General features: G+C 45.8%; 1 pseudogene; it reads left to right on the plus strand.

Annotated features, from left to right (window-relative positions):
* Positions 1–4,835: 4,835 nt before the first annotated feature.
* LOC147088206 (uncharacterized) lies at positions 4,836–5,905 on the plus strand (annotated as a pseudogene).
* Positions 5,906–7,900: the final 1,995 nt, after the last annotated feature.

Genomic DNA, 7,900 nt, shown 5'->3' on the forward strand with positions numbered 1-7,900 from the left:
GGAATAGTACAGCACAGAATGAGACCATTCGATCCATCGTGTCCGTGCTGTCTCTTTGAAAGAGCTATTTAATTAGTCCTAATATTTTGCCAGTGCCCTGTAAATATTTCCCATTCAACTAATTATCCAATTGTATTTCGAAAGTTGCTTTTGAATCTTTTTCCACCACGTTCTCTGACAGAGCATTCCAGATCACAACAACTCACTGCAGAAAGAAAATCCTCCATCTCTCCTCTCTTTCTTTTGCCAGTTACCTTAAATTTGTGTCCTCTGGTTACTGACGATTCTGCCACTAGAAATAGACTTACTTACTCTATCAAACAGATCATGATTTGGAAGATTGATATTAATTCTCCCCTTATGGAAAAGGACAAAGAAAAACCAGGTGTAAAAGTTCTCAATTGGGAAAAGGCCAATTTTACTAAGCTGAGGAGTGATTTAGCAAAAGTGGACTGGAAGCAGCTGCTTGATGGGAAATGAGTGTCTTTGCAGTGGGAGGCATTCAAGGAGGATATAGCGAGGGTTCAGAGCAAATATGTTCCCAGAAAGAAAAGGGTGGGATTTTCAAATCTAGAGCCCCCTGGATGTCAAGATGCATACAGGATATGAGAAGGAACAAAAGGGAATCCCTTGTCAGACACAGAGAGCTCAATACTACAGAAAGCTTAGAGGACTTTCGAAAGTGCCTGATTGAAATTAAAAAGGCAATTAGGAAGGCAAAGAAAGGTCATAAAAAAATGGCACGCAATATCAAGGAAAACCCAAAGATGTTTTATAAATACATTAAGAGCAAGAGGATAACTAAAGCAAGAGTATGGCATATTAGGGACCATAAAGCTAACATGTGTGTGAAGGCAGAAGACGTGGGTATAGATCTTAATAAACAATTTACATCTGTCTTCACAGCACTGGGGTAAGGCACACATTGTTGTTAAGGAGGTAGAGTGTAAAATATTAGATGAGATACATAGTGAGAGAGGAACTATTAAGGAGTTTAGTATAATAGCAAAATACTGCGGATGCTGGAAATCTGAAATAACAACAGAAAATGCTGTAAATAGTCAGCAGGCCAGGCAGCATTCGTGGAGAGAGAGACAGAGTTAACGTTTCATGTCTGGGACCATTCATCAGAACTGGAAAAAGCTGGAGATATAACAGATATTAAGCAGGTGCAGAGACGCGGGGGGGGGCAGTTAGGAGGGGAGGAAGGAATTGTAAGAGGCAGGAAAGATAACATCATGCAAATGGGAATGGCAAATATCATACTGCATGAAAAATGGGGGCAGGGAGAATTAGCTGAAATTGTTGAACTCAATGTTGAGTCCGGCAGGATGCAAAGTGCCCAATCGAAAGATGAGGTGCTGTTCCTCGAGCTAACATTGAGGTTATTTGAAACAATGCAATAGGCCGAGGACAGAGAGATCAAAGTGGGAGTGAAGCGGTGAATTATTGTGACAGGCGACCGGAAGCTCAGGGTCAACCTTACGGACTGAACGGAGGTCTTCCACAAAGCGGTCGCCCAATCTGCGTTTGGTCTCCCCAATGTAGAGGAGACCGCATCGGGAGCAGTGAATACAGTATACTACATTGCAGGAAGTACAAGTAAATCGCTGTTTCACCTGGAGGGGGTGTTTGAGGCCCTGGACAGTGGGAAGGGAGGAGGTAAAAGGGCATGTGTTGCATCTCCTGTGCTTGCACGGGAAGGTGCCAGGTGAAGGAGATGTGCTGTTGGGGTTGATTGATGTGTGGACCAGTGTGTTGCGGAGGGAGTGGTCCCTTCGGAATGCTGAAAGGGGAGGTGAGGGGAAGATGTGTTTGGTGGTGGGTTCACGTTGGAGGTGGCAGAAATGGTGGAGGATGATCGGTTGAATGTAGAGGCTGGAGGGGTGAAAGTTGAGGACAAAGGGAACCCTATCGTGGTTCTGGGAGGGAGGTGAAGGGGTGAGAGCAGAAGTGCGGGAAGTTGAACGGGCACGGTCAAGGGCGGTGTCAACCAAGGTAGAGGGGAATCCTCGGTTGAGGAAAAAGGAAGATATGTCAGAAGCACTAGTATGGAAGGTGGCATCGGCAGAACAGATGCGGTGGAGACGGAGAAACTGGAAGAATGGAATAGAGTCCTTACAGGAGGCAGGGTGGGAGGAAGTGTAGTCCAGGTAGCTGTGGGAGTCGGTGGGCTTGTAGTGGATGTTTGTTGAAAGCTGATCGCCAGAAATGGAGACAGAGAAGTCAAGGAAGGGAAGGGAAGAGTCAGAGATGGACCATGTGAAGGTGACAGAAGGGTGGAAATAGGAAGTAAAGTGAATGGACTTATCTAGTTCAGGGCGAGAGCAGGAAACGGCACCAATACAGTCACCGAAGTACCAGAAAAAGTGGTGAGGGTGGGGACCTGAGTAGGACTGGAGCAAAGAATGTTCCACATATCCCATGAACAGGCAGACATAGCTAGGGCCCAGCGGGTTCCCATAGCAACACCTTTAATTTGGAGGAAGTGAGTGAAGTCAAAGGAGAATTTCTTCAATGTGAGAACAAGTACAGCCAGGTGGAGGAAGGTGGTAGGTGATGGGGACTGGTTGGGCCTCTGTTCAAGGAAGAAACGGAGCGCCAGAAGGCCGTCCTGGTGGGGGCTGGAGGTGCAGAGGGATTGGACGTCCATAGTGAATAAGAGATAGTTGGGGCCAGGAAACTGGAAACTGCTAAAGTGACAGAGGGTGTCGGAAGAATCCCAAATGTAGGTTGGAAGAGACTGGACAAGGGGAGAAAAAATAGAGTTGAGATAGGAAGAGATAAGTTCCATGGGGCAAGAACAGGCTGAAACGATGGGTCTACCAGCGCAGTCCGGTTTACGGATCATGGGAAGGAGGTAGAAGCGGCCTGTGTGGGGTTGGGAGTCTGTGAGATTAGCGGCCATGGATGGAAGATCTCCACAGGAGATGAAGTCAGTGACACACTTGGAAACAATGGTTTGATGTTTGCTAGTGGGGTCATAGTCCAGGCGGAGGTAGGAGGAGGTGTTGGAGAGTTGCCGTTCAGCTTCCACATGGTAGAGCTCGGTTCGCTAAACAGCATTAGCATCATCCTTTTCAGCAGGTTTAATGATAATGTTCGGGTTGGATCGGAGAGAATGGAGTGAGGCAAGTTCAGAGGGAGTTAGGTAGGAGTGAGTGAGGGGAGCAGAGAAATGGAGACAGCCGATGTAACATCGGCAGTTAGCAATGAAAAGATCTAGAGAGGGTAAGTGGCCAAAGGGAGGGGTCCAAGTAGAACGAGAATTTAGAAAGCGGGAGAAAGAATCAGCCGTGTGGGGGGAAGACTCCTGGCCAGAGAAGTGGGCATGGAGAGGAAGGCGATGGAAGAAGAGCTCAGCATCGTGCCGAGCTCGAAATTCATTCTGAAGGGGGCGTAAGGGAATGAAGGTCAGGCATTTGCTGAGGACTGATCGTTCGTGGTCGGAGAGGGGAAGGTTAGAGGGGATAGTGAAAACACGCCAGGGGGTGAGTTTGGAAGAGATGGGATCAGAGGAAAGTAACGGGGAAGAAAGTTCTGTGCGGGGGCTATGGTGTCCATGAGTTGATGAAGCTTGCGATCCTTGACATCAGAAAGGAAAAAAAATGTTTTTTGTTGAAGCGTCAGATGAGTCGAAGGATGAAATGGAACTGTGGACCAGACAGCATTGAAATAGAATGCATTGGTGCTGCTGAAGAGAGAATGATTTTTGCCATTAACATTTGCAACATTTTATCTGTCCTGCCTCTTACAAAAGTACAGGGTATTCTTTCAATTCCTTCCTCCCCTCCTAAACCCCCCTCCTCTAATGTCTCTGCACCTGCTTAATATCTATTACATTTCCAGCTTTTTCCAGTTCTGATGAAGTGTCCCAGACCTGAAACGTGAACCCTGTTTCTCTCTCCACGGATGCTGCCTGGCCTGCTGAGTATCTCTAGCATTTTCTGTTGTTATTTAAGGAGCTTAGTGTCATGCAATGCAGATAAAACTCAAGACCCGGATGAAGTTTTTTAAAAAGGGAGAAAGGGATTGACCAATTACAGGCCAGTCAGCCTTAGCTCGGTGGTGGAAACATTATTGGACGAATTCTGATGGCCAGTATAAATCGGCAGTTCGAAAGGCATGGAATAATCAAGGACAATCAGCATGGATTTGTTAATGGAAGGTCGTGTCTGACTGCATTTTTTGCAGAGGTAACGAGGAGCTTCATTATGCGTAATGCATTTAATGCAGTCCACATAGATATTAACAACGCCGTTGAAAATGTCCCACATGGCATGTGACTCAAAAAAGTAAAAGCCCATGGGATCCAAGGGCAAGTGGCAAGTTGGCGGTGGCAGTGGACTTGAGGGGAGCGAGGCAACGGCGGGGATATATAGAGTGGGAGAGGTGCAGGTAGGCCCCACAGCGGCGGCGGCGGCGGTCCTGAGTGGAGCGAGGCAGCGGCGGCGATTTAAAGAGTGGGAGTGGCGCAGGTATGCCCCACAGCGGTGGGGGCAGCGTAGCTGAGTGGAGCGAGGCGGCGGCGGTGATATAAAGAGGCAAGGAGCAGGTAGGCTTACCAATCTCCGAACTCAGAGGGACGGAGAGAGAGAAGTAAAAAGTAATCGAAGTGTGACGTCACCAGAAAGCAGGTAAGTGATTGGTTGGTGAGTATTTCTCTCTTCCTCATTTTTTCCAAAATTAAATCTTGTGGTTTCTAGTCTTTAGGGTGTCTGTAGTGTAGCAGGGACTGCTGGTAAACCAAGGCCCCTATGTATATCTTTTAATTATATTGTAATTGGTGGAATTGATTTGATTTAATTTAATTTGAATTCATTAAAGGGTACTTCATGGCAGGAGTGCTCGGCCACATGATATGCTCCTCCTGCACTATGTGGGAAATCAGGGACAGTTCCTGTGTCCCTGACGACCATGTGTGCAGGAAGTGTTTCCAGCTGCAGCTAATAACAGACCACATTGCAGCGCTGGAGCTGCGAGTGGATACATACTGGACCATTCACGATGATGAGGAGATCTTGGATAACATGTTTAGGGATTTGGTCACACCGCATGTAAAGGCAGCACCGGCAGTAAGGGAATGGGTGATCACCAGGCAGAGTTGTAGGTGCAGGCACATAGTGCAGGGGTCCCCTGTGGCTATCACCCTCTCAAACAGATATACCGCTTCGGATATTGGTGAGGGAGATCACTTATCAGAGGAAGGCAGCAGCAGCCAACTTCCTGGCACCGTGGGTTGTTTCTGCTGCACAGGACGGGAGGAAAAAGAGTGGCAGAGCTATAGTAAAAGGGAATTATATTGTAAGGGGAATAGATAGGCGTTTCTGCGGCCGCAAACGAGACTCCAGGATGGGTTGCTTCTGCTGCACAGGACGGGAGGAAAAAGTGTGGCAGAGCTATAGTAATAGGGGATTATATTGTAAGGGGAATAGATAGGCGTTTTTGCAGCCGCAAACGGGACTCCAGGATGGTATGTTGCCTCCCTGGTGCAAGGGGCAAGGAGATCTCAGAACGGTTGTCGAACATTTTGGAAGGGGAGGGTGAACAGCCAGTTGTCCTGATGCATATAGGTAACAAAGATATCGGTAAAAAACCGTATGAAGTCCTAAAAGCTGAATATCGGGAGCTAGGAGGTAAATTAAAAAATATCACCTCAAAGCTAGTGATCTCAGGATTGCTCCCAGTGCCCCGTGCTAGTACGAGTAGAAATAGAAGGCCATTTCAGATGAATACGTGGCTAGAGGAATGGTGCAAGGAGTAGGGATTCAAATTCCTGGGACATTGGAGGCGGTTCTGCGGGAGGTGGGACGATTACAGACCGGACGGTTAGCACCTGGGCAGAACCGGGACCGATGCCCTAGGGGGAGTGTTTGCTGCTGCTCTGGGGGAGGATGTAAACTAAAATGGCAGGGGGTAGGGACCCTGAGCAGGGAGACAGAGGAAAGGGAAACGAGGATAGAAGCAAAAGAAAAGAAGTGGAAGAATAATGGTGGCAGTCAGAGAAATCAAGGGTATAAATCAAACATGGACACAGTAAATAATAATTCTTAAATGTGTAAGATTGTTAAAAAACAAGCCTGAAGGCCTTGCGTCTTAATGCGAGGAGCATTCGTAATAAGGTGGTTGAATTAGCTGAACAAATAGAGGTAAACGGATATGATATGATTGGGATTACGGAAACAGGGTGATGAAGGCTGGGAACTCAACATCGAGGTGTATTCAATATTCAGGAAAGATAGGCAATAAGGAAAAGTAGGTGGGGTAGCATTGCTGATTAAAGAGGGGATTAACACAATTGAAAGGAAGGATATTAGCTCTAATGATGTGGAATCTGTATGGTTAGAACGGAGAAATACCAAGGGGCGGAAAACGTTAGTGGGAGTTTTATACAGACCTCCAAACAGTATGCGGATGTTGGGGATGGCATTAAACGGGAAAGTAGTGACGTGTGCAATAAGGGCATAGCAGTTATCATGGGTGACTTTAATCTACATATAGATTGGGCTAACCAAATTAGTAATAATACTGTGGAGTAGGAATTCCTGGAGTGTATACGAGATGGTTTCCTGGACCAATAGGTCGAGGAACCAACTAGAGATCAGACCAACTTAGACAGGGCATTATATAATGAGAAAGGATTAATTAGCAATCTAGTTGTGCGAGGCCCCTTTGGTCGGAGCGATCATAATATGATATCATTCTTCATTAAGATGGAGAGTGAAGTAGGGTCCTGAATTTAAAAAAAGGAAACTACGATGGTCTGAGGTGCGAGTTGGGTAAGATTGATTGGGCAATGTTACTCAAAGGCTTGACGGTGGATAGGCAATGGCAAACATTCAAAGATCGCATGGATGAACTACAGAATTTGTTCAACCCTGTTTGGCATAAAAATAAATCAACCGTGGCTAACAAGGGAAATTAGGGATAGCATAATATCCAGGAGAGGACATAAAAATTGACCAGAAAAAGCAACATACCTGAGGAGTGGGTGTAGTTTAGGGTTCAGCAAAGGTGGACAAAGGGATTAATTAAGAGGGGGAAAATAGGGTATGAGAGTAAGCTTGCAAGCAACATAAAAACTGACTGTAAAAGCTTCTATAGATATGTGAAGAGAATAAGATTGGTGGAGTCAAGCGTAGGTCCCTTGCAGTCAGAATCAGGGGAATTTATAATGGTGAACAAAGAAATGGCAGGTCAATTAAATACATACTTTGGTTCTGCCTTCAAAAGGAAGACACAATTAACCTCCCAGAGAGGTCGGGGAACATAGCATTTAATGAGAGGGAGGAACTGAATTAAATCAGTATTTGTAGAGAAAAGGTGTTAGGGAAATTGACGGGATTGCAGGCCGAAAAATCCTACGGGCCTGATAATATACATCCTAGGGTACTTACGGAAGTGGCACTAGAAATAGTAGATGCATTGTTGGCCATCTTCCAAAATCTATCATACTCTGGAACAGTTCCCATGGATTGGAGGATAGCTATTTTAACCCCACTATTTAGCAAAGATGTTAGAGAGAAAACGGAGAATTATAGCCTGATAAGCCTGACATCGGTAGTGTGGAAAATGCTAGAGTCCATTATAAAACATTTAATCGCAGAGTAATTGGAAAACAGTGACAGGATTGGACACAGTCAACATGGATTTACAAAAGGTAAATCCTGCTTGACTAATCTACTGGAATATTTTGAGGATGTAACTGGTAAAATAGATAAGGGAGAACCAGTGGATGTGGTGCATTTGGACTTTCAGAAGGCTTTCGATAATGTCCCGCATAAGAGATTAGCGTGTAAATTTAAAGCACATGGGATTGGGGTTAAAGTACTGCCTTTGATAGAGAACTGGTGGGCAGATACCAAGCAAAGAGTTGGAATAAACATATCTTTTTCCGAGT

The sequence above is a fragment of the Somniosus microcephalus genome, unplaced genomic scaffold (assembly GCF_052327205.1).
Source record: "Somniosus microcephalus isolate GS21.2 unplaced genomic scaffold, FLI_Smic_1.0 unresolved_chr5, whole genome shotgun sequence".
Classification (NCBI taxonomy): domain Eukaryota; kingdom Metazoa; phylum Chordata; class Chondrichthyes; order Squaliformes; family Somniosidae; genus Somniosus; species Somniosus microcephalus.